Source organism: Leptodactylus fuscus, chromosome 5 (genome assembly GCF_031893055.1).
Source record: "Leptodactylus fuscus isolate aLepFus1 chromosome 5, aLepFus1.hap2, whole genome shotgun sequence".
Lineage (NCBI taxonomy): Eukaryota > Metazoa > Chordata > Amphibia > Anura > Leptodactylidae > Leptodactylus > Leptodactylus fuscus.
Genome location: NC_134269.1, coordinates 87,056,687 through 87,082,368, shown reverse-complemented (window position 1 = coordinate 87,082,368; position 25,682 = coordinate 87,056,687).

The window sequence follows — 25,682 nt, the reverse complement described above, 5'->3', positions numbered from 1 at the left end:
GCCACCGGGCTACCTGGTTGTTTGCCTGTGCTGCCCTGACCTGTATAGTTAGGACAGATGTTTGCCATGGCTTTAAAGTAAAGCTAAAAGGCTCCTGTCGGGCTTCGAACTCGCAACCCAGGCGTCTTGCGGCTGCACGGCTGCGCCGCTAACCGATGAGCCACCGTGCCTCCCGATTGCACTATGGTGCTGCCCTGACCTGTATAGCTAGGACCAATGCTTCCATTTGTAAAGTTAAAAGTTAAAAGGCTCTTGCTGGGATTCAAACTCATAACAGCAGCACTGCGTGGCTGTAAGGCTGCACTGGTAGCCACCGCGCCTTTCACGGTAGCCAATGTGCTGACCTACTGATTCAATGTGCTGCCCTACTGCTCCCTGAGCTGTATCGTTCTAATACATTAATTCAAGCAGAGCATATTTTGGATGCATATTGTTTTGTCCAGGGAACTAGTCAGGAAGTGCCGTGGCTCAGTGGTTAGCTGCTCGGCCTTGCAACACCGGCGTCGTGAGTTCGAATCCCGTCAAGGGTCCAGATTGTGGGAGAGCTGGAGTGTTCCGTGGTAAGTAAAATAGGGGATGAGCTAGGCTACAAATGTGCCTGGGCTTGGGCTTAGGCATAGTCTGCGGGGTGAGCGATAGAGGAAAATAGGGATTAAAGGGCTAGGCTGGTTGGGTGAATGGTAGAGAAAATGGGGGTGGCTGGGTTAGAGAAGAGCCCTGAGGTAGGGACTTGGGCATGGGTGATAGGGGGAAGCTAGGCTGGCCATGCACCTAAGATAGAGCAGTAGGTTGGGTGGCTGGACTATAGGGGAATATAGCGGTGGCTAGATTAGAGCAGTGCCTGAGATAGGGATGGGGGCATAGTCTGCGGGGGTGAGCGATAGAGGAAAATAGGGATGAGGCTGTTTGCCTGAGATAGGGGGTGAGAGTAGAGAAAATGGGGGTGGTGGGGTTAGGGAAGTGCCCTGAGATGCCCTAGGGGAAGCTAGGCTGACCGTGTGCCTGAGATAGAGCATGGGCGGGTGGTCTATAAGGGAAATGGCTAGATTAGTGTAGTGCCTGAGATAGTCCAGGGAGGTGGGTGGTGATGTGCCATGCAGCGCAGTTTCGGGTTGCCCCTGAAGTTCTGCTCCTCCCATGACATACCTCTCTTTTACCAACCATTCTGTCTTCTACTCCCTCCAGACACAGCTGCCCAGGCTTTACTCCTACCTGTTACCTCCATTCGGTCCCCTCTCAGCTGCCCCCGGTTCACACCTTGCGCCACCTTCTGACATAGTTGCCCTGCCCTTTTTTCCATTCTATTTCTGAACCCATGCTATCACACCTTCTGCTCCCCCATGGGTCAACTCTCTCTTCACTCCTACCTGTCATCTCCATCCCATCCCCCTACGAGCTCTGCCACTAGTTCACGCCCCTTGCCTCCTTCTGACCTACTTGCCACATCCCTATTCTCCTCTCTGTTATCTCCATTCAGTCCCTGAACCCATCCTATCGCCCTTTCTGCTCCCCTCCCAAGCTCTCTTACACAGCACCCACACATGTCCCTGCCACCCCCTCAGTGCTTAGGCCCTGCTTTCCCCCCTTCTGCCCAGCTGCTATGGACCTTCCTCTCCCCTCTGCCACTTCTATTCTCCCCTATGCTACCTATCTGGATTCTCTCAGGAAGCCCCATTCAGTGCCTGACCCCTAGCTCACAGGCCAGCCCCTAATGTTCTGCTCTATCTTACACACACGGCCCAAGCACCGGTTCCTCTCGGCCACCTCCATCTCATTTGCGCAGTGAGGACCCTCAGTCAACCAACTCCTCAAGCTCTGCCCTTGGGGATCACACCATCGACCCCTCTTTCAGTCACGACAACGCCCTGCTTCACCACCAATTTTCAAGTCCGCTCCTTCCGGGATTCGAACTCACACACACCGGCTCAGTGAGTCTCCAAGGCGGAACTGCTAACCGCTGAGCCACCGTGCTATCTGAATGCTTTGCCGTGCTGCCCTGACCTGTATAGTTAGAAAGAATGTTTGCCATGGCTTTAAAGTAAAGCTAAAAGGCTCCTGCCGGGATTCGAACTCGCATCTCAAGCAGCGGCGTCTCTGAAGGATTGCGCAGCTAGCCGTTGAGCCACCGGGCTACCTGGCTGTTGCTTGTGCTGCCCTGACCTGTATAGTTAGGACATGTGTTTGTCATGGCTATAAAGTAAAGCTAAAAGGCTCCCGCCGGGAATCGAACTCGCATCTCAAGCAGCGGCGTCTCTGAAGGATTGCGCAGCTAGCCGTTGAGCCACCGGGCTACCTGGCTGTTTGCTTGTGCTGCCCTGACCTGTATAGTTAGGACATGTGTTTGCCATGGCTATAAAGTAAAGCTGAAAGGCTCCTGCTGGGATTCGAAGTCGCAACGCAAGCAGCGGCGTCTCTGAAGGATTGCGCAGCTAGCCGCTGAGCCACCGGGCTACTTGGCTGTTTGCCTGTGCTGCCCTGACCTGCATAATTAGGACATGATGTTTACCATGGCTTTAAAGTAAAGCTAAAAGGCTCCTGCCGGGATTCAAACTCGCAACGCAAGCAGCGGCGTCTCTGAAGGATTGCGCAGCTAGCCGCTGAGCCACCGGGCTACCTGGTTGTTTGCCTGTGCTGCCCTGACCTGTATAGTTAGGACATGTGTTTGCCATGGCTTTAAAGTAAAGCTAAAAGGCTCCTGCCGGGATTCAAACTCGCAACGCAAGCAGCGGCGTCTCTGAAGGATTGCGCAGCTAGCCGTTGAGCCACCGGGCTACCTGGTTGTTTGCCTGTGCTGCCCTGACCTGTATAGTTAGGACAGATGTTTGCCATGGCTTTAAAGTAAAGCTAAAAGGCTCCTGCCGGGATTCGAACTCGCAGCGCAAACATTGGCGTCTCTGAAGGATTGCGCAGCTAGCCGTTGAGCCACGGGGCTACCTGGCTGTTTGCCTGTGCTGCCCTGACCTGTATAGTTAGGACATGTGTTTGCCATGGCTATAAAGTAAAGCTAAAAGGCTCCTGCCGGGATTCGAACTCACAGCGCAAGCAGCGGCGACTCTGAAGGATTGCGCAGCTAGCCGCTGAGCCACCGGGCTACTTGGCTGTTTGCCTATGCTGCCCTGACCTGCATAGTTAGGACATGATGTTTACCATGGCTTTAAAGTAAAGCTAAAAGGCTCCTGCCGGGATTCAAACTCGCAACGCAAGCAGCGGCGTCTCTGAAGGATTGCGCAGCTAGCCGCTGAGCCACCGGGCTACCTGGTTGTTTGCCTGTGCTGCCCTGACCTGTATAGTTAGGACAGATGTTTGCCATGGCTATAAAGTAAAGCTAAAAGGCTCCTGCCGGGATTCGAACTCGCAGCGCAAGCAGCGGCGACTCTGAAAGATTGCGCAGCTAGCCGCTGAGCCACCGGGCTACCTGGCTATTTGCCTGTGCTGCCCTGACCTGTATAGTTAGGACATGTGTTTGCCATGGCTATAAAGTAAAGCTGAAAGGCTCCTGCCGGGATTCGAACTCGCAACGCAAGCAGCGGCGTCTCTGAAGGATTGCGCAGCTAGCCGCTGAGCCACCGGGCTACTTGGCTGTTTGCCTGTGCTGCCCTGACCTGCATAGTTAGGACATGATGTTTACCATGGCTTTAAAGTAAAGCTAAAAGGCTCCTGCCGGGATTCGAACTCGCAACGCAAACATTGGCGTCTCTGAAGGATTGCGCAGCTAGCCTTTGAGCCACCGGGCTACCTGGCTGTTTGCCTGTGCTGCCCTGACCTGTATAGTTAGGACATGATGTTTACCATGGCTTTAAAGTAAAGCTAAAAGGCTCCTGCCGGGATTCAAACTCGCAACGCAAGCAGCAGCGTCTCTGAAGGATTGCGCAGCTAGCCGCTGAGCCACCAGGCTACCTGGCTGTTTGCCTGTGCTGCCCTGACCTGTATAGTTAGGACAGATGTTTGCCATGGCTATAAAGTAAAGCTAAAAGGCTCCCGCCGGGAATCGAACTCGCATCTCAAGCAGCGGCGTCTCTGAAGGATTGCGCAGCTAGCCGTTGAGCCACCGGGCTACCTGGCTGTGTGCTTGTGCTGCCCTGACCTGTATAGTTAGGACATGTGTTTGCCATGGCTATAAAGTAAAGCTAAAAGGCTCCTGCCGGGATTCGAACTCACAGCGCAAGCAGCGGCGTCTCTGAAGGATTGCGCAGCTAGCCGCTGAGCCACCGGGCTACTTGGCTGTTTGCCTGTGCTGCCCTGACCTGCATAATTAGGACATGATGTTTACCATGGCTTTAAAGTAAAGCTAAAAGGCTCCTGCCGGGATTCAAACTCGCAACGCAAACATTGGCGTCTCTGAAGGATTGCGCAGCTAGCCGTTGAGCCACCGGGCTACCTGGCTGTTTGCCTGTGCTGCCCTGACCTGTATAGTTAGGACATGTGTTTGCCATGGCTATAAAGTAAAGCTGAAAGGCTCCTGCCGGGATTCGAACTCGCAACGCAAGCAGCGGCGTCTCTGAAGGATTGCGCAGCTAGCCGCTGAGCCACCGGGCTACCTGGTTGTTTGCCTGTGCTGCCCTGACCTGTATAGTTAGGACAGATGTTTGCCATGGCTATAAAGTAAAGCTAAAAGGCTCCTGCCGGGATTCGAACTCGCAGCGCATGCAGCGGCGACTCTGAAGGATTGCGCAGCTAGCCGCTGAGCCACCGGGCTACCTGGCTGTTTGCCTGTGCTGCCCTGACCTGTATAGTTAGGACATGTGTTTGCCATGGCTATAAAGTAAAGCTGAAAGGCTCCTGCCGGGATTCGAACTCGCAACGCAAGCAGCGGCGTCTCTGAAGGATTGCGCAGCTAGCCGCTGAGCCACCGGGCTACTTGGCTGTTTGCCTGTGCTGCCCTGACCTGCATAGTTAGGACATGATGTTTACCATGGCTTTAAAGTAAAGCTAAAAGGCTCCTGCCGGGATTCGAACTCGCAACGCAAACATTGGCGTCTCTGAAGGATTGCGCAGCTAGCCGTTGAGCCACCGGGCTACCTGGCTGTTTGCCTGTGCTGCCCTGACCTGTATAGTTAGGACATGTGTTTGCCATGGCTATAAAGTAAAGCTAAAAGGCTCCTGCCGGGATTCGAACTCGCAGCGCAAGCAGCGGCGACTCTGAAGGATTGCGCAGCTAGCCGCTGAGCCACCGGGCTACTTGGCTGTTTGCCTATGCTGCCCTGACCTGCATAGTTAGGACATGATGTTTACCATGGCTTTAAAGTAAAGCTAAAAGGCTCCTGCCGGGATTCAAACTCGCAACGCAAGCAGCGGCGTCTCTGAAGGATTGCGCAGCTAGCCGTTGAGCCACCGGGCTACCTGGTTGTTTGCCTGTGCTGCCCTGACCTGTATAGATAGGACAGATGTTTGCCATGGCTTTAAAGTAAAGCTAAAAGGCTCCTGCCGGGATTCGAACTCGCAACGCAAGCAGCGGCGTCTCTAAAGGATTTCGCAGCTAGGCGCTGAGCCACCGGGCTACCTGGTTGTTTGCCTGTGCTGCCCTGACCTGTATAGTTAGGACATGTGTTTGTCATGGCTATAAAGTAAAGCTAAAAGGCTCCCGCCGGGAATCGAACTCGCATCTCAAGCAGCGGCGTCTCTGAAGGATTGCGCAGCTAGCCGTTGAGCCACCGGGCTACCTGGCTGTTTGCTTGTGCTGCCCTGACCTGTATAGTTAGGACATGTGTTTGCCATGGCTATAAAGTAAAGCTGAAAGGCTCCTGCTGGGATTCGAAGTCGCAACGCAAGCAGCGGCGTCTCTGAAGGATTGCGCAGCTAGCCGCTGAGCCACCGGGCTACTTGGCTGTTTGCCTGTGCTGCCCTGACCTGCATAATTAGGACATGATGTTTACCATGGCTTTAAAGTAAAGCTAAAAGGCTCCTGCCGGGCTTCGAACTCGCAACGCAAACATTGGCGTCTCTGAAGGATTGCGCAGCTAGCCGTTGAGCCACCGGGCTACCTGGCTGTTTGCCTGTGCTGCCCTGACCTGTATAGTTAGGACATGATGTTTACCATGGCTTTAAAGTAAAGCTAAAAGGCTCCTGCCGGGATTCAAACTCGCAACGCAAGCAGCGGCGTCTCTGAAGGATTGCGCAGCTAGCCGTTGAGCCACCGGGCTACCTGGCTGTTTGCCTGTGCTGCCCTGACCTGTATAGTTAGGACATGTGTTTGCCATGGCTATAAAGTAAAGCTAAAAGGCTCCTGCTGGAATTCGAACTCACAGCGCAAGCAGCGGCGACTCTGAAGGAGTGCGCAGCTAGCCGCTGAGCCACCGGGCTACTTGGCTGTTTGCTTATGCTGCCCTGACCTGCATAGTTAGTACATGATGTTTACCATGGCTTTAAAGTAAAGTTAAAAGGCTCCTGCCGGGATTCAAATTCGCAACGCAAGCAGCTGCGTCTCTGAAGGATTGCGCAGCTAGCCGCTGAGCCACCGGGCTACCTGGTTGTTTGCCTGTGCTGCCCTGACCTGTATAGTTAGGACAGATGTTTGCCATGGCTATAAAGTAAAGCTAAAAGGCTCCTGCCGGGATTCGAACTCGCAGCGCATGCAGCGGCGACTCTGAAGGATTGCGCAGCTAGCCGCTGAGCCACCGGGCTACCTGGCTGTTTGCTTGTGCTGCCCTGACCTGTATAGTTAGGACATGTGTTTGCCATGGCTATAAAGTAAAGCTGAAAGGCTCCTGCTGGGATTCGAAGTCGCAAAGCAAGCAGCGGCGTCTCTGAAGGATTGCGCAGCTAGCCGCTGAGCCACCGGGCTACTTGGCTGTTTGCCTGTGCTGCCCTGACCTGCATAATTAGGACATGATGTTTACCATGGCTTTAAAGTAAAGCTAAAAGGCTCCTGCCGGGCTTCGAACTCGCAACGCAAACATTGGCGTCTCTGAAGGATTGCGCAGCTAGCCGTTGAGCCACCGGGCTACCTGGCTGTTTGCCTGTGCTGCCCTGACCTGTATAGTTAGGACATGATGTTTACCATGGCTTTAAAGTAAAGCTAAAAGGCTCCTGCCGGGATTCAAACTCGCAACGCAAGCAGCGGCGTCTCTGGGTGGCTGGACTATAGGGGAAAATAGCGGTGGCTAGATTAGAGCAGTGCCTGAGATAGGGATGGGGGCATAGTCTGCGGGGGTGAGCGATAGAGGAAAATAGGGATGAGGCTGTTTGCCTGAGATAGGGGGTGAGAGTAGAGAAAATGGGGGTGGCGGGGTTAGGGAAGAGATGAGATGCCCTAGGGGAAGCTAGGCTGACCGTGTGCCTGAGATAGAGCATGGGCGGGTGGTCTATAAGGGAAATGGCTAGATTACTGTAGTGCCTGAGATAGTCCAGGGAGGTGGGTGGTGATGTGCCATGCAGCGCAGTTTCGGGTTGCCCCTGAAGTTCTGCTCCTCCCATGACATACCTCTCTTTTACCAACCATTTTGTCTTCTACTCCCTCCAGACACAGCTGCCCAGGCTTTACTCCTACCTGTTACCTCCATTCGGTCCCCTCTCAGCTGCAGTTCACACCTTGCGCCACCTTCTGACATAGTTGCCCTGCCCTTTTTTCCATTCTATTTCTGAACCCATGCTATCTCACCTTCTGCTCCCCCATGGGTCAACTCTCTCTTCACTCCTACCTGTCATCTCCATCCCATCCCCCTACGAGCTCTGCCACTAGTTCACGCCACTCGCCTCCTTCTGACCTACTTGCCACACCCCTATTCTCCTCTCTGTTATCTCCATTCAGTCCCTGAACCCATCCTATCGCCCTTTCTGCTCCCCTCCCAAGCTCTCTTACACAGCACCCACACATGTCCCTGCCACCCCCTCAGTGCTTAGGCCCTGCTTTCCCCCCTTCTGCCCAGCCGCTATGGACCTTCCTCTCCCCTCTGCCACTTCTATTCTCCCCTATGCTACCTATCTGGATTCTCTCAGGAAGCCCCATTCAGTGCCTGACCCCTAGCTCACAGGCCAGCCCCTAATGTTCTGCTCTATCATACACACACACACACACACACGGCCCAAGCACCGGTTCCTCTCGGCCACCTCCATCTCATTTGCGCAGTGAGGACCCTCAGTCAACCAACTCCTCAAGCTCTGCCCTTGGGGATCACACCATCGACCCCTCTTTCAGTCACGACAACGCCCTGCTTCACCACCAATTTTCAAGTCCGCTCCTTCCGGGATTCGAACTCACACACACCGGCGCAGTGAGTCTCCAAGGCGGAACTGCTAACCGCTGAGCTACCGTGCTATCTGAATGCTTTGCCGTGCTGCCCTGACCTGTATAGTTAGAAAGAATGTTTGCCATGGCTTTAAAGTAAAGCTAAAAGGCTCCTGCCGGGATTCGAACTCGCATCTCAAGCAGCGGCGTCTCTGAAGGTTTGCGCAGCTAGCCGTTGAGCCACCGGGCTTCCTGGCTGTTTGCCTGTGCTGCCCTGACCGGTATAGTTAGGACATGTGTTTGCCATGGCTATAAAGTAAAGCTAAAAAGCTCCCGCCGGGAATCGAACTCGCACCTCAAGCAGCGGCGTCTCTGAAGGATTGCGCAGCTAGCCGTTGAGCCACCGGGCTACCTGGCTGTGTGCCTGTGCTGCCCTGACCTGTATAGTTAGGACATGTGTTTGCCATGGCTATAAAGTAAATCTAAAAGGCTCCTTCTGGGATTTGAACTCGCAGCGCAAGCAGCGGCGACTCTGAAGGATTGCGCAGCTAGCCGCTGAGCCACCGGGCTACTTGGCTGTTTGCCTGTGCTGCCCTGACCTGTATAGTTAGAAAGAATGTTTGCCATGGCTTTAAAGTAAAGCTAAAAGGCTCCTGCCGGGATTCGAACTCGCAACGCAAACATTGGCGTCTCTGAAGGATTGCGCAGCTAGCCGTTGAGCCACCGGGCTACCTGGCTGTTTGCCTGTGCTGCCCTGACCTGTATAGTTAGAAAGAATGTTTGCCATGGCTTTAAAGTAAAGCTAAAAGGCTCCTGCCGGGATTCGAACTCGCATCTCAAGCAGCGGCGTCTCTGAAGGATTGCGCAGCTAGCCGTTGAGCCACCGGTCTACCTGGCTGTGTGCCTGTGCTGCCCTGACCTGTATAGTTAGGACATGTGTTTGCCATGGCTATAAAGTAAAGCTAAAAGGCTCCTGGCGGGATTCGAACTCGCAGCGCAAGCAGCGGCGACTCTGAAGGATTGCGCAGCTAGCCGCTGAGCCAACGGGCTACTTGGCTGTTTGCCTGTGCTGCCCTGACCTGCATAGTTAGGACATGATGTTTACCATGGCTTTAAAGTAAAGCTAAAAGGCTCCTGCCGGGATTCAAACTCGCAACGCAAGCAGCGGTGTCTCTGAAGGATTGCGCAGCTAGCCGTTGAGCCACCGGGCTACCTGGTTGTTTGCCTGTGCTGCCCTGACCTGTATAGTTAGGACAGATGTTTGCCATGGCTTTAAAGTAAAGCTGAAAGGCTCCTGTCGGGATTCGAACTCGCAACGCAAGCAGCGGCGTCTCTAAAGGATTGCGCAGCTAGCCGCTGAGCCACCGGGCTACCTGGCTGTTTGCCTGTGCTGCCCTGACCTGTATAGTTAGGACAGATGTTTGCCATGGCTTTAAAGTAAAGTGAAAAGGCTCTTGCCGGGCTTCGAACTCACAACCCAGGCGTCTTGCAGCTGCACGGCTGCGCCGCTAACCAATGAGCCACCGTGCCCCCCGATTGCACTATGGTGCTGCCCTGACCTGTATAGCTAGGACCAATGCTTCCATTTGTAAAGTTAAAAGTTAAAAGGCTCTTGCTGGGATTCAAACTCATAACAGCAGCACTGCGTGGCTGTAAGGCTGCACTGGTAGCCACCACGCCTTTCACGGTAGCCAATGTGCTGACCTACTGATTCAATGTGCTGCCCTACTGCTCCCTGAGCTGTATCGTTCTAATACAATAATTCAGGCAGAGCATATTTTGGATGCATATTGTTTTGTCCAGTGAGCTAGTCAGGAAGTGCCGTGGCTCAGTGGTTAGCTGCTCGGCCTTGCAACACCGGCGTCGTGAGTTCGAATCCCGTCAAGGGTCCAGATTGTGGGAGAGCTGGAGTGTTCCGTGGGAAGTGGTAAGTAAAATAGGGGATGAGCTAGGCTACAAATGTGCCTGAGCTTGGGCTGAGGCATAGTCTGCGGGGGTGAGCGATAGAGGAAAATAGGGATTAAAGGTCTAGGCTGGGTGGGTGAATGGTAGAGAAAATGGGGGTGGCTGGGTTAGAGAAGATCCCTGAGGTAGGAGCTTGGGCATGGGTGATAGGGGGAGCTAGGCTGGCCATGCACCTGAGATAGAGCAGTAGGTTGGGTGGCTGGACTATAGGAACCTGTATAGTTAGAAAGAATGTTTGCCATGGCTTTAAAGTAAAGCTAAAAGGCTCCTGCCGGGATTCGAACTCGCAGCGCAAACATTGGCGTCTCTGAAGGATTGCGCAGCTAGCCGTTGAGCCACGGGGCTACCTGGCTGTTTGCCTGTGCTGCCCTGACCTGTATAGTTAGGACATGTGTTTGCCATGGCTATAAAGTAAAGCTAAAAGGCTCCTGCCGGGATTCGAACTCGCAGCGCAAGCAGCGGCGACTCTGAAGGATTGCGCAGCTAGCCGCTGAGCCACCGGGCTACTTGGCTGTTTGCCTGTGCTGCCCTGACCTGCATAGTTAGGACATGATGTTTACCATGGCTTTAAAGTAAAGCTAAAAGGCTCCTGCCGGGATTCGAACTCGCAACGCAAACATTGGCGTCTCTGAAGGATTGCGCAGCTAGCCGTTGAGCCACCGGGCTACCTGGCTGTTTGCCTGTGCTGCCCTGACCTGTATAGTTAGGACATGATGTTTACCATGGCTTTAAAGTAAAGCTAAAAGGCTCCTGCCGGGATTCAAACTCGCAACGCAAGCAGCGGCGTCTCTGAAGGATTGCGCAGCTAGCCGCTGAGCCACCGGGCTACTTGGCTGTTTGCCTGTGCTGCCCTGACCTGTATAGTTAGGACATGTGTTTGCCATGGCTATAAAGTAAAGCTAAAAGGCTCCCGCCGGGAATCGAACTCGCAACGCAAACATTGGCGTCTCTGAAGGATTGCGCAGCTAGCCGTTGAGCCACCGGGCTACCTGGCTGTTTGCCTGTGCTGCCCTGACCTGTATAGTTAGGACATGTGTTTGCCATGGCTATAAAGTAAAGCTAAAAGGCTCCTGCCGGGATTCCAACTCGCAGCGCAAGCAGCGGCGACTCTGAAGGATTGCGCAGCTAGCCGCTGAGCCACCGGGCTACTTGGCTGTTTGCCTATGCTGCCCTGACCTGCATAGTTAGGACATGATGTTTACCATGGCTTTAAAGTAAAGCTAAAAGGCTCCTGCCGGGATTCAAACTCGCAACGCAAGCAGCGGCGTCTCTGAAGGATTGCGCAGCTAGCCGTTGAGCCACCGGGCTACCTGGTTGTTTGCCTGTGCTGCCCTGACCTGTATAGTTAGGACATGTGTTTGCCATGGCTTTAAAGTAAAGCTAAAAGGCTCCTGCCGGGATTCAAACTCGCAACGCAAGCAGCGGCGTCTCTGAAGGATTGCGCAGCTAGCCGTTGAGCCACCGGGCTACCTGGTTGTTTGCCTGTGCTGCCCTGACCTGTATAGTTAGGACAGATGTTTGCCATGGCTTTAAAGTAAAGCTAAAAGGCTCCTGCCGGGATTCGAACTCGCAGCACAAACATTGGCGTCTCTGAAGGATTGCGCAGCTAGCCGTTGAGCCACGGGGCTACCTGGCTGTTTGCCTGTGCTGCCCTGACCTGTATAGTTAGGACATGTGTTTGCCATGGCTATAAAGTAAAGCTAAAAGGCTCCTGCCGGGATTCGAACTCGCAGCGCAAGCAGCGGCGACTCTGAAGGATTGCGCAGCTAGCCGCTGAGCCACCGGGCTACTTGGCTGTTTGCCTATGCTGCCCTGACCTGCATAGTTAGGATATGATGTTTACCATGGCTTTAAAGTAAAGCTAAAAGGCTCCTGCCGGGATTCAAACTCGCAACGCAAGCAGCGGCGTCTCTGAAAGATTGCGCAGCTAGCCGCTGAGCCACCGGGCTACCTGGTTGTTTGCCTGTGCTGCCCTGACCTGTATAGTTAGGACAGATGTTTGCCATGGCTATAAAGTAAAGCTAAAAGGCTCCTGCCGGGATTCGAACTCGCAGCGCAAGCAGCGGCGACTCTGAAGGATTGCGCAGCTAGCCGCTGAGCCACCGGGCTACCTGGCTATTTGCCTGTGCTGCCCTGACCTGTATAGTTAGGACATGTGTTTGCCATGGCTATAAAGTAAAGCTGAAAGGCTCCTGCCGGGATTCGAACTCGCAACGCAAGCAGCGGCGTCTCTGAAGGATTGCGCAGCTAGCCGCTGAGCCACCGGGCTACTTGGCTGTTTGCCTGTGCTGCCCTGACCTGCATAGTTAGGACATGATGTTTACCATGGCTTTAAAGTAAAGCTAAAAGGCTCCTGCCGGGATTCGAACTCGCAACGCAAACATTGGCGTCTCTGAAGGATTGCGCAGCTAGTCGTTGAGCCACCGGGCTACCTGGCTGTTTGCCTGTGCTGCCCTGACCTGTATAGTTAGGACATGATGTTTACCATGGCTTTAAAGTAAAGCTAAAAGGCTCCTGCCGGGATTCAAACTCGCAACGCAAGCAGCGGCGTCTCTGAAGGATTGCGCAGCTAGCCGCTGAGCCACCAGGCTACCTGGCTGTTTGCCTGTGCTGCCCTGACCTGTATAGTTAGGACATGTGTTTGCCATGGCTATAAAGTAAAGCTAAAAGGCTCCTGCCGGGAATCGAACTCGCATCTCAAGCAGCGGCGTCTCTGAAGGATTGCGCAGCTAGCCGTTGAGCCACCGGGCTACCTGGCTGTGTGCCTGTGCTGCCCTGACCTGTATAGTTAGGACATGTGTTTGCCATGGCTATAAAGTAAAGCTAAAAGGCTCCTGCCGGGATTCGAACTCACAGCGCAAGCAGCGGCGTCTCTGAAGGATTGCGCAGCTAGCCGCTGAGCCACCGGGCTACTTGGGTGTTTGCCTGTGCTGCCCTGACCTGCATAATTAGGACATGATGTTTACCATGGCTTTAAAGTAAAGCTAAAAGGCTCCTGCCGGGATTCAAACTCGCAACGCAAACATTGGCGTCTCTGAAGGATTGTGCAGCTAGCCGTTGAGCCACCGGGCTACCTGGCTGTTTCCCTGTGCTGCCCTGACCTGTATAGTTAGGACATGTGTTTGCCATGGCTATAAAGTAAAGCTGAAAGGCTCCTGCCGGGATTCGAACTCGCAACGCAAGCAGCGGCTTCTCTGAAGGATTGCGCAGCTAGCCGCTGAGCCACCGGGCTACCTGGTTGTTTGCCTGTGCTGCCCTGACCTGTATAGTTAGGACAGATGTTTGCCATGGCTATAAAGTAAAGCTAAAAGGCTCCTGCCGGGATTCGAACTCGCAGCGCATGCAGCGGCGACTCTGAAGGATTGCGCAGCTAGCCGCTGAGCCACCGGGCTACCTGGCTGTTTGCCTGTGCTGCCCTGACCTGTATAGTTAGGACATGTGTTTGCCATGGCTATGAAGTAAAGCTGAAAGGCTCCTGCCGGGATTCGAACTCGCAACGCAAGCAGCGGCGTCTCTGAAGGATTGCGCAGCTAGCCGCTGAGCCACCGGGCTACTTGGCTGTTTGCCTGTGCTGCCCTGACCTGCATAGTTAGGACATGATGTTTACCATGGCTTTAAAGTAAAGCTAAAAGGCTCCTGCCGGGATTCAAACTCGCAACGCAAGCAGCGGCGTCTCTGAAGGATTGCGCAGCTAGCCGTTGAGCCACCGGGCTACCTGGTTGTTTGCCTGTGCTGCCCTGACCTGTATAGTTAGGAAAGATGTTTGCCATGGCTTTAAAGTAAAGCTAAAAGGCTCCTGCCGGGATTCGAACTCGCAACGCAAGCAGCGGCGTCTCTAAAGGATTGCGCAGCTAGGCGCTGAGCCACCGGGCTACCTGGTTGTTTGCCTGTGCTGCCCTGACCTGTATAGTTAGGACAGATGTTTGCCATGGCTTTAAAGTAAAGCTAAAAGGCTCCTGTCGGGCTTCGAACTCGCAACCCAGGCGTCTTGCGGCTGCACGGCTGCGCCGCTAACCGATGAGCCACCGTGCCTCCCGATTGCACTATGGTGCTGCCCTGACCTGTATAGCTAGGACCAATGCTTCCATTTGTAAAGTTAAAAGTTAAAAGGCTCTTGCTGGGATTCAAACTCATAACAGCAGCACTGCGTGGCTGTAAGGCTGCACTGGTAGCCACCGCGCCTTTCACGGTAGCCAATGTGCTGACCTACTGATTCAATGTGCTGCCCTACTGCTCCCTGAGCTGTATCGTTCTAATACATTAATTCAAGCAGAGCATATTTTGGATGCATATTGTTTTGTCCAGGGAACTAGTCAGGAAGTGCCGTGGCTCAGTGGTTAGCTGCTCGGCCTTGCAACACCGGCGTCGTGAGTTCGAATCCCGTCAAGGGTCCAGATTGTGGGAGAGCTGGAGTGTTCCGTGGTAAGTAAAATAGGGGATGAGCTAGGCTACAAATGTGCCTGGGCTTGGGCTTAGGCATAGTCTGCGGGGTGAGCGATAGAGGAAAATAGGGATTAAAGGGCTAGGCTGGTTGGGTGAATGGTAGAGAAAATGGGGGTGGCTGGGTTAGAGAAGAGCCCTGAGGTAGGGACTTGGGCATGGGTGATAGGGGGAAGCTAGGCTGGCCATGCACCTAAGATAGAGCAGTAGGTTGGGTGGCTGGACTATAGGGGAATATAGCGGTGGCTAGATTAGAGCAGTGCCTGAGATAGGGATGGGGGCATAGTCTGCGGGGGTGAGCGATAGAGGAAAATAGGGATGAGGCTGTTTGCCTGAGATAGGGGGTGAGAGTAGAGAAAATGGGGGTGGTGGGGTTAGGGAAGTGCCCTGAGATGCCCTAGGGGAAGCTAGGCTGACCGTGTGCCTGAGATAGAGCATGGGCGGGTGGTCTATAAGGGAAATGGCTAGATTAGTGTAGTGCCTGAGATAGTCCAGGGAGGTGGGTGGTGATGTTTCGGGTTGCCCCTGAAGTTCTGCTCCTCCCATGACATACCTCTCTTTTACCAACCATTCTGTCTTCTACTCCCTCCAGACACAGCTGCCCAGGCTTTACTCCTACCTGTTACCTCCATTCGGTCCCCTCTCAGCTGCCCCCGGTTCACACCTTGCGCCACCTTCTGACATAGTTGCCCTGCCCTTTTTTCCATTCTATTTCTGAACCCATGCTATCACACCTTCTGCTCCCCCATGGGTCAACTCTCTCTTCACTCCTACCTGTCATCTCCATCCCATCCCCCTACGAGCTCTGCCACTAGTTCACGCCCCTTGCCTCCTTCTGACCTACTTGCCACATCCCTATTCTCCTCTCTGTTATCTCCATTCAGTCCCTGAACCCATCCTATCGCCCTTTCTGCTCCCCTCCCAAGCTCTCTTACACAGCACCCACACATGTCCCTGCCACCCCCTCAGTGCTTAGGCCCTGCTTTCCCCCCTTCTGCCCAGCTGCTATGGACCTTCCTCTCCCCTCTGCCACTTCTATTCTCCCCTATGCTACCTATCTGGATTCTCTCAGGAAGCCCCATTCAGTGCCTGACCCCTAGCTCACAGGCCAGCCCCTAATGTTCTGCTCTATCTTACACACACGGCCCAAGCACCGGTTCCTCTCGGCCACCTCCATCTCATTTGCGCAGTGAGGACCCTCAGTCAACCAACTCCTCAAGCTCTGCCCTTGGGGATCACACCATCGACCCCTCTTTCAGTCACGACAACGCCCTGCTTCACCACCAATTTTCAAGTCCGCTCCTTCCGGGATTCGAACTCACACACACCGGCTCAGTGAGTCTCCAAGGCGGAACTGCTAACCGCTGAGCCACCGTGCTATCTGAATGCTTTGCCGTGCTGCCCTGACCTGTATAGTTAGAAAGAATGTTTGCCATGGCTTTAAAGTAAAGCTAAAAGGCTCCTGCCGGGATTCGAACTCGCATCTCAAGCAGCGGCGTCTCTGAAGGATTGCGCAGCTAGCCGTTGAGCCACCGGGCTACCTGGCTGTTGCTTGTGCTGCCCTGACCTGTATAGTTAGGACATGTGTTTGTCATGGCTATAAAGTAAAGCTAAAAGGCTCCCGCCGGGAATCGAACTCGCATCTCAAGCAGCGGCGTCTCTGAAGGATTGCGCAGCTAGCCGTTGAGCCACCGGGCTACCTGGCTGTTTGCTTGTGCTGCCCTGACCTGTATAGTTAGGACATGTGTTTGCCATGGCTATAAAGTAAAGCTGAAAGGCTCCTGCTGGGATTCGAAGTCGCAACGCAAGCAGCGGCGTCTCTGAAGGATTGCGCAGCTAGCCGCTGAGCCACCGGGCTACTTGGCTGTTTGCCTGTGCTGCCCTGACCTGCATAATTAGGACATGATGTTTACCATGGCTTTAAAGTAAAGCTAAAAGGCTCCTGCCGGGATTCAAACTCGCAACGCAAGCAGCGGCGTCTCTGAAGGATTGCGCAGCTAGCCGCTGAGCCACCGGGCTACCTGGTTGTTTGCCTGTGCTGCCCTGACCTGTATAGTTAGGACATGTGTTTGCCATGGCTTTAAAGTAAAGCTAAAAGGCTCCTGCCGGGATTCAAACTCGCAACGCAAGCAGCGGCGTCTCTGAAGGATTGCGCAGCTAGCCGTTGAGCCACCGGGCTACCTGGTTGTTTGCCTGTGCTGCCCTGACCTGTATAGTTAGGACAGATGTTTGCCATGGCTTTAAAGTAAAGCTAAAAGGCTCCTGCCGGGATTCGAACTCGCAGCGCAAACATTGGCGTCTCTGAAGGATTGCGCAGCTAGCCGTTGAGCCACGGGGCTACCTGGCTGTTTGCCTGTGCTGCCCTGACCTGTATAGTTAGGACATGTGTTTGCCATGGCTATAAAGTAAAGCTAAAAGGCTCCTGCCGGGATTCGAACTCGCAGCGCAAGCAGCGGCGACTCTGAAGGATTGCGCAGCTAGCCGCTGAGCCACCGGGCTACTTGGCTGTTTGCCTATGCTGCCCTGACCTGCATAGTTAGGACATGATGTTTACCATGGCTTTAAAGTAAAGCTAAAAGGCTCCTGCCGGGATTCAAACTCGCAACGCAAGCAGCGGCGTCTCTGAAGGATTGCGCAGCTAGCCGCTGAGCCACCGGGCTACCTGGTTGTTTGCCTGTGCTGCCCTGACCTGTATAGTTAGGACAGATGTTTGCCATGGCTATAAAGTAAAGCTAAAAGGCTCCTGCCGGGATTCGAACTCGCAGCGCAAGCAGCGGCGACTCTGAAAGATTGCGCAGCTAGCCGCTGAGCCACCGGGCTACCTGGCTATTTGCCTGTGCTGCCCTGACCTGTATAGTTAGGACATGTGTTTGCCATGGCTATAAAGTAAAGCTGAAAGGCTCCTGCCGGGATTCGAACTCGCAACGCAAGCAGCGGCGTCTCTGAAGGATTGCGCAGCTAGCCGCTGAGCCACCGGGCTACTTGGCTGTTTGCCTGTGCTGCCCTGACCTGCATAGTTAGGACATGATGTTTACCATGGCTTTAAAGTAAAGCTAAAAGGCTCCTGCCGGGATTCGAACTCGCAACGCAAACATTGGCGTCTCTGAAGGATTGCGCAGCTAGCCTTTGAGCCACCGGGCTACCTGGCTGTTTGCCTGTGCTGCCCTGACCTGTATAGTTAGGACATGATGTTTACCATGGCTTTAAAGTAAAGCTAAAAGGCTCCTGCCGGGATTCAAACTCGCAACGCAAGCAACGGCGTCTCTGAAGGATTGCGCAGCTAGCCGCTGAGCCACCAGGCTACCTGGCTGTTTGCCTGTGCTGCCCTGACCTGTATAGTTAGGACATGTGTTTGCCATGGCTATAAAGTAAAGCTAAAAGGCTCCCGCCGGGAATCGAACTCGTATCTCAAGCAGCGGCGTCTCTGAAGGATTGCGCAGCTAGCCGTTGAGCCACCGGGCTACCTGGCTGTGTGCCTGTGCTGCCCTGATCTGTATAGTTAGGACATGTGTTTGCCATGGCTATAAAGTAAAGCTAAAAGGCTCCTGCCGGGATTCGAACTCACAGCGCAAGCAGCGGCGTCTCTGAAGGATTGCGCAGCTAGCCGCTGAGCCACCGGGCTACTTGGCTGTTTGCCTGTGCTGCCCTGACCTGCATAATTAGGACATGATGTTTACCATGGCTTTAAAGTAAAGCTAAAAGGCTCCTGCCGGGATTCAAACTCGCAACGCAAACATTGGCGTCTCTGAAGGATTGCGCAGCTAGCCGTTGAGCCACCGGGCTACCTGGCTGTTTGCCTGTGCTGCCCTGACCTGTATAGTTAGGACATGTGTTTGCCATGGCTATAAAGTAAAGCTAAAAGGCTCCTGCCGGGATTCGAACTCGCAGCGCAAGCAGCCGGGACTCTGAAGGATTGCGCAGCTAGCCGCTGAGCCACCGGGCTACTTGGCTGTTTGCCTATGCTGCCCTGACCTGCATAGTTAGGACATGATGTTTACCATGGCTTTAAAGTAAAGCTAAAAGGCTCCTGCCGGGATTCAAACTCGCAACGCAAGCAGCAGCGTCTCTGAAGGATTGCGCAGCTAGCCGTTGAGCCACCGGGCTACCTGGTTGTTTGCCTGTGCTGCCCTGACCTGTATAGTTAGGACAGATGTTTGCCATGGTTTTAAAGTAAAGCTAAAAGGCTCCTGCCGGGATTCGAACTCACAACGCAAGCAGCGGCGTCTCTAAAGGATTGCGCAGCTAGGCGCTGAGCCACCGGGCTACCTGGTTGTTTGCCTGTGCTGCCCTGACCTGTATAGTTAGGACAGATGTTTGCCATGGCTTTAAAGTAAAGCTAAAAGGCTCCTGTCGGGCTTCGAACTCGCAACCCAGGCGTCTTGCGGCTGCACGGCTGCGCCGCTAACCGATGAGCCACCGTGCCTCCCGATTGCACTATGGTGCTGCCCTGACCTGTATAGCTAGGACCAATGCTTCCATTTGTAAAGTTAAAAGTTAAAAGGCTCTTGCTGGGATTCAAACTCATAACAGCAGCACTGCGTGGCTGTAAGGCTGCACTGGTAGCCACCGCGCCTTTCACGGTAGCCAATGTGCTGACCTACTGATTCAATGTGCTGCCCTACTGCTCCCTGAGCTGTATCGTTCTAATACATTAATTCAAGCAGAGCATATTTTGGATGCATATTGTTTTGTCCAGTGAACTAGTAAGGAAGTGCCGTGGCTCAGTGGTTAGCTGCTCGGCCTTGCAACACCGGCGTCGTGAGTTCGAATCCCGTCAAGGGTCCAGATTGTGGGAGAGCTGGAGTGTTCCGTGGTAAGTAAAATAGGGGATGAGCTAGGCTACAAATGTGCCTGGGCTTGGGCTTAGGCATAGTCTGCGGGGTGAGCGATAGAGGAAAATAGGGATTAAAGGGCTAGGCTGGTTGGGTGAATGGTAGAGAAAATGGGGGTGGCTGGGTTAGAGAAGAGCCCTGAGGTAGGGACTTGGGCATGGGTGATAGGGGGAAGCTAGGCTGGCCATTCTATTTCTGAACCCATGCTATCACACCTTCTGCTCCCCCATGGGTCAACTCTCTCTTCACTCCTACCTGTCATCTCCATCCCATCCCCCTACGAGCTCTGCCACTAGTTCACGCCCCTTGCCTCCTTCTGACCTACTTGCCACATCCCTATTCTCCTCTCTGTTATCTCCATTCAGTCCCTGAACCCATCCTATCGCCAATTCTGCTCCCCTCCCAAGCTCTCTTACACAGCACCCACACATGTCCCTGCCACCCCCTCAGTGCTTAGGCCCTGCTTTCCCCCCTTCTGCCCAGCTGCTATGGACCTTCCTCTCCCCTCTGCCACTTCTATTCTCCCCTATGCTACCTATCTGGATTCTCTCAGGAAGCCCCATTCAGTGCCTGACCCCTAGCTCACAGGCCAGCCCCTAATGTTCTGCTCTATCTTACACACACGGCCCAAGCACCGGTTCCTCTCGGCCACCTCCATCTCATTTGCGCAGTGAGGATCCTCAGTCAACCAACTCCTCAAGCTCTGCCCTTGGGGATCACACCATCGACCCCTCTTTCAGTCACGACAACGCCCTGCTTCACCACCAATTTTCAAGTCCGCTCCTTCCGGGATTCGAACTCACACACACCGGCGCAGTGAGTCTCCAAGGCGGAACTGCTAACCGCTGAGCCACCGTGCTATCTGAATGCTTTGCCGTGCTGCCCTGACCTGTATAGTTAGAAAGAATGTTTGCCATGGCTTTAAAGTAAAGCTAAAAGGCTCCTGCCGGGATTCGAACTCGCATCTCAAGCAGCGGCGTCTCTGAAGGATTGCGCAGCTAGCCGTTGAGCCACCGGGCTACCTGGCTGTTGCTTGTGCTGCCCTGACCTGTATAGTTAGGACATGTGTTTGTCATGGCTATAAAGTAAAGCTAAAAGGCTCCCGCCGGGAATCGAACTCGCATCTCAAGCAGCGGCGTCTCTGAAGGATTGCGCAGCTAGCCGTTGAGCCACCGGGCTACCTGGCTGTTTGCTTGTGCTGCCCTGACCTGTATAGTTAGGACATGTGTTTGCCATGGCTATAAAGTAAAGCTGAAAGGCTCCTGCTGGGATTCGAAGTCGCAACGCAAGCAGCGGCGTCTCTGAAGGATTGCGCAGCTAGCCGCTGAGCCACCGGGCTACTTGGCTGTGTGCCTGTGCTGCCCTGACCTGCATAATTAGGACATGATGTTTACCATGGCTTTAAAGTAAAGCTAAAAGGCTCCTGCCGGGATTCAAACTCGCAACGCAAGCAGCGGCGTCTCTGAAGGATTGCGCAGCTAGCCGCTGAGCCACCGGGCTACCTGGTTGTTTGCCTGTGCTGCCCTGACCTGTATAGTTAGGACATGTGTTTGCCATGGCTTTAAAGTAAAGCTAAAAGGCTCCTGCCGGGATTCAAACTCGCAACGCAAGCAGCGGCGTCTCTGAAGGATTGCGCAGCTAGCCGTTGAGCCACCGGGCTACCTGGTTGTTTGCCTGTGCTGCCCTGACCTGTATAGTTAGGACAGATGTTTGCCATGGCTTTAAAGTAAAGCTAAAAGGCTCCTGCCGGGATTCGAACTCGCAGCGCAAACATTGGCGTCTCTGAAGGATTGCGCAGCTAGCCGTTGAGCCACGGGGCTACCTGGCTGTTTGCCTGTGCTGCCCTGACCTGTATAGTTAGGACATGTGTTTGCCATGGCTATAAAGTAAAGCTAAAAGGCTCCTGCCGGGATTCGAACTCGCAGCGCAAGCAGCGGCGACTCTGAAGGATTGCGCAGCTAGCCGCTGAGCCACCGGGCTACTTGGCTGTTTGCCTATGCTGCCCTGACCTGCATAGTTAGGACATGATGTTTACCATGGCTTTAAAGTAAAGCTAAAAGGCTCCTGCCGGGATTCAAACTCGCAACGCAAGCAGCGGCGTCTCTGAAGGATTGCGCAGCTAGCCGCTGAGCCACCGGGCTACCTGGTTGTTTGCCTGTGCTGCCCTGACCTGTATAGTTAGGACAGATGTTTGCCATGGCTATAAAGTAAAGCTAAAAGGCTCCTGCCGGGATTCGAACTCGCAGCGCAAGCAGCGGCGACTCTGAAAGATTGCACAGCTAGCCGCTGAGCCACCGGGCTACCTGGCTATTTGCCTGTGCTGCCCTGACCTGTATAGTTAGGACATGTGTTTGCCATGGCTATAAAGTAAAGCTGAAAGGCTCCTGCCGGGATTCGAACTCGCAACGCAAGCAGCGGCGTCTCTGAAGGATTGCGCAGCTAGCCGCTGAGCCACCGGGCTACTTGGCTGTTTGCCTGTGCTGCCCTGACCTGCATAGTTAGGACATGATGTTTACCATGGCTTTAAAGTAAAGCTAAAAGGCTCCTGCCGGGATTCGAACTCGCAACGCAAACATTGGCGTCTCTGAAGGATTGCGCAGCTAGCCTTTGAGCCACCGGGCTACCTGGCTGTTTGCCTGTGCTGCCCTGACCTGTATAGTTAGGACATGATGTTTACCATGGCTTTAAAGTAAAGCTAAAAGGCTCCTGCCGGGATTCAAACTCGCAACGCAAGCAGCGGCGTCTCTGAAGGATTGCGCAGCTAGCCGCTGAGCCACCAGGCTACCTGGCTGTTTGCCTGTGCTGCCCTGACCTGTATAGTTAGGACATGTGTTTGCCATGGCTATAAAGTAAAGCTAAAAGGCTCCCGCCGGGAATCGAACTCGTATCTCAAGCAGCGGCGTCTCTGAAGGATTGCGCAGCTAGCCGTTGAGCCACCGGGCTACCTGGCTGTGTGCCTGTGCTGCCCTGATCTGTATAGTTAGGACATGTGTTTGCCATGGCTATAAAGTAAAGCTAAAAGGCTCCTGCCGGGATTCGAACTCACAGCGCAAGCAGCGGCGTCTCTGAAGGATTGCGCAGCTAGCCGCTGAGCCACCAGGCTACTTGGCTGTTTGCCTGTGCTGCCCTGACCTGCATAATTAGGACATGATGTTTACCATGGCTTTAAAGTAAAGCTAAAAGGCTCCTGCCGGGATTCAAACTCGCAACGCAAACATTGGCGTCTCTGAAGGATTGCGCAGCTAGCCGTTGAGCCACCGGGCTACCTGGCTGTTTGCCTGTGCTGCCCTGACCTGTATAGTTAGGACATGTGTTTGCCATGGCTATAAAGTAAAGCTAAAAGGCTCCTGCCGGGATTCGATCTCGCAGCGCAAGCAGCCGGGACTCTGAAGGATTGCGCAGCTAGCCGCTGAGCCACCGGGCTACTTGGCTGTTTGCCTATGCTGCCCTGACCTGCATAGTTAGGACATGATGTTTACCATGGCTTTAAAGTAAAGCTAAAAGGCTCCTGCCGGGATTCGAACTCACAACGCAAGCAGCGGCGTCTCTAAAGGATTGCGCAGCTAGGCGCTGAGCCACCGGGCTACCTGGTTGTTTGCCTGTGCTGCCCTGACCTGTATAGTTAGGACAGATGTTTGCCATGGCTTTAAAGTAAAGCTAAAAGGCTCCTATCGGGCTTCGAACTCGCAACCCAGGCGTCTTGCGGCTGCACGGCTGCGCCGCTAACCGATGAGCCACCGTGCCTCCCGATTGCACTATGGTGCTGCCCTGACCTGTATATCTAGGACCAATGCTTCCATTTGTAAAGTTAAAAGTTAAAAGGCTCTTGCTGGGATTCAAACTCATAACAGCAGCACTGCGTGGCTGTAAGGCTGCACTGGTAGCCACCGCGCCTTTCACGGTAGCCAATGTGCTGACCTACTGATTCAATGTGCTGCCCTACTGCTCCCTGAGCTGTATCGTTCTAATACATTAATTCAAGCAGAGCATATTTTGGATGCATATTGTTTTGTCCAGTGAACTAGTCAGGAAGTGCCGTGGCTCAGTGGTTAGCTGCTCGGCCTTGCAACACCGGCGTCGTGAGTTCGAATCCCGTCAAGGGTCCAGATTGTGGGAGAGCTGGAGTGTTCCGTGGTAAGTAAAATAGAGGATGAGCTAGGCTACAAATGTGCCTGGGCTTGGGCTTAGGCATAGTCTGCGGGGTGAGCGATAGAGGAAAATAGGGATTAAAGGGCTAGGGTAGAGAAAATGGGGGTGGCTGGGTTAGAGAAGAGCCCTGAGGTAGGGACTTGGGCATGGGTGATAGGGGGAAGCTAGGCTGGCCATGCACCTGAGATAGAGCAGTAGGTTGGGTGGCTGGACTATAGGGGAATATAGCGGTGGCTAGATTAGAGCAGTGCCTGAGATAGGGATGGGGGCATAGTCTGCGGGGGTGAGCGATAGAGGAAAATAGGGATGAGGCTGTTTGCCTGAGATAGGGGGTGAGAGTAGAGAAAATGGGGGTGGCGGGGTTAGGGAAGTGCCCTGAGATGCCCTAGGGGAAGCTAGGCTGACCGTGTGCCTGAGATAGAGCATGGGTGGCTAGATTACTGTAGTGCCTGAGATAGTCCAGGGAGGTGGGTGGTGATGTGCCATGCAGCGCAGTTTCGGGTTGCCCCTGAAGTTCTGCTCCTCCCATGACATACCTCTCTTTTACCAACCATTCTGTCTTCTACTCCCTCCAGACACAGCTGCCCAGGCTTTACTCCTACCTGTTACCTCCATTCGGTCCCCTCTCAGCTGCCCCCGGTTCACACCTTGCGCCACCTTCTGACATAGTTGCCCTGCCCTTTTTTCCATTCTATTTCTGAACCCATGCTATCACACCTTCTGCTCCCCCATGGGTCAACTCTCTCTTCACTCCTACCTGTCATCTCCATCCCATCCCCCTACGAGCTCTGCCACTAGTTCACGCCCCTTGCCTCCTTCTGACCTACTTGCCACATCCCTATTCTCCTCTCTGTTATCTCCATTCAGTCCCTGAACCCATCCTATCGCCCTTTCTGCTCCCCTCCCAAGCTCTCTTACACAGCACCCACACATGTCCCTGCCACCCCCTCAGTGCTTAGGCCCTGCTTTCCCCCCTTCTGCCCAGCTGCTATGGACCTTCCTCTCCCCTCTGCCACTTCTATTCTCCCCTATGCTACCTATCTGGATTCTCTCAGGAAGCCCCATTCAGTGCCTGACCCCTAGCTCACAGGCCAGCCCCTAATGTTCTGCTCTATCTTACACACACGGCCCAAGCACCGGTTCCTCTCGGCCACCTCCATCTCATTTGCGCAGTGAGGACCCTCAGTCAACCAACTCCTCAAGCTCTGCCCTTGGGGATCACACCATCGACCCCTCTTTCAGTCACGACAACGCCCTGCTTCACCACCAATTTTCAAGTCCGCTCCTTCCGGGATTCGAACTCACACACACCGGCGCAGTGAGTCTCCAAGGTGGAACTGCTAACCGCTGAGCCACCGTGCTATCTGAATGCTTTGCCGTGCTGCCCTGACCTGTATAGTTAGAAAGAATGTTTGCCATGGCTTTAAAGTAAAGCTAAAAGGCTCCTGCTGGGATTCGAACTCGCATCTCAAGCAGCAGCGTCTCTGAAGGATTGCGCAGCTAGCCGTTGAGCCACCGGGCTACCTGGCTGTTGCTTGTGCTGCCCTGACCTGTATAGTTAGGACATGTGTTTGTCATGGCTATAAAGTAAAGCTAAAAGGCTCCCGCCGGGAATCGAACTCGCATCTCAAGCAGCGGCGTCTCTGAAGGATTGCGCAGCTAGCCGTTGAGCCACCGGGCTACCTGGCTGTTTGCCTGTGCTGCCCTGACCTGTATAGTTAGGACATGTGTTTGCCATGGCTATAAAGTAAAGCTAAAAGGCTCCCGCCGGGAATCGAACTCGCATCTCAAGCAGCGGCGTCTCTGAAGGATTGCGCAGCTAGCCGTTGAGCCACCGGGCTACCTGGCTGTTTGCCTGTGCTGCCCTGACCTGTATAGTTAGGACATGTGTTTGCCATGGCTATAAAGTAAAGCTAAAAGGCTCCTGCCGGGATTCGAACTCGCAGCGCAAGCAGCGGCGACTCTGAAGGATTGCGCAGCTAGCCGCTGAGCCACCGGGCTACTTGGCTGTTTGCCTGTGCTGCCCTGACCTGCATAGTTAGGACATGATGTTTACCATGGCTTTAAAGTAAAGCTAAAAGGCTCCTGCCGGGATTCGAACTCGCAACGCAAACATTGGCGTCTCTGAAGGA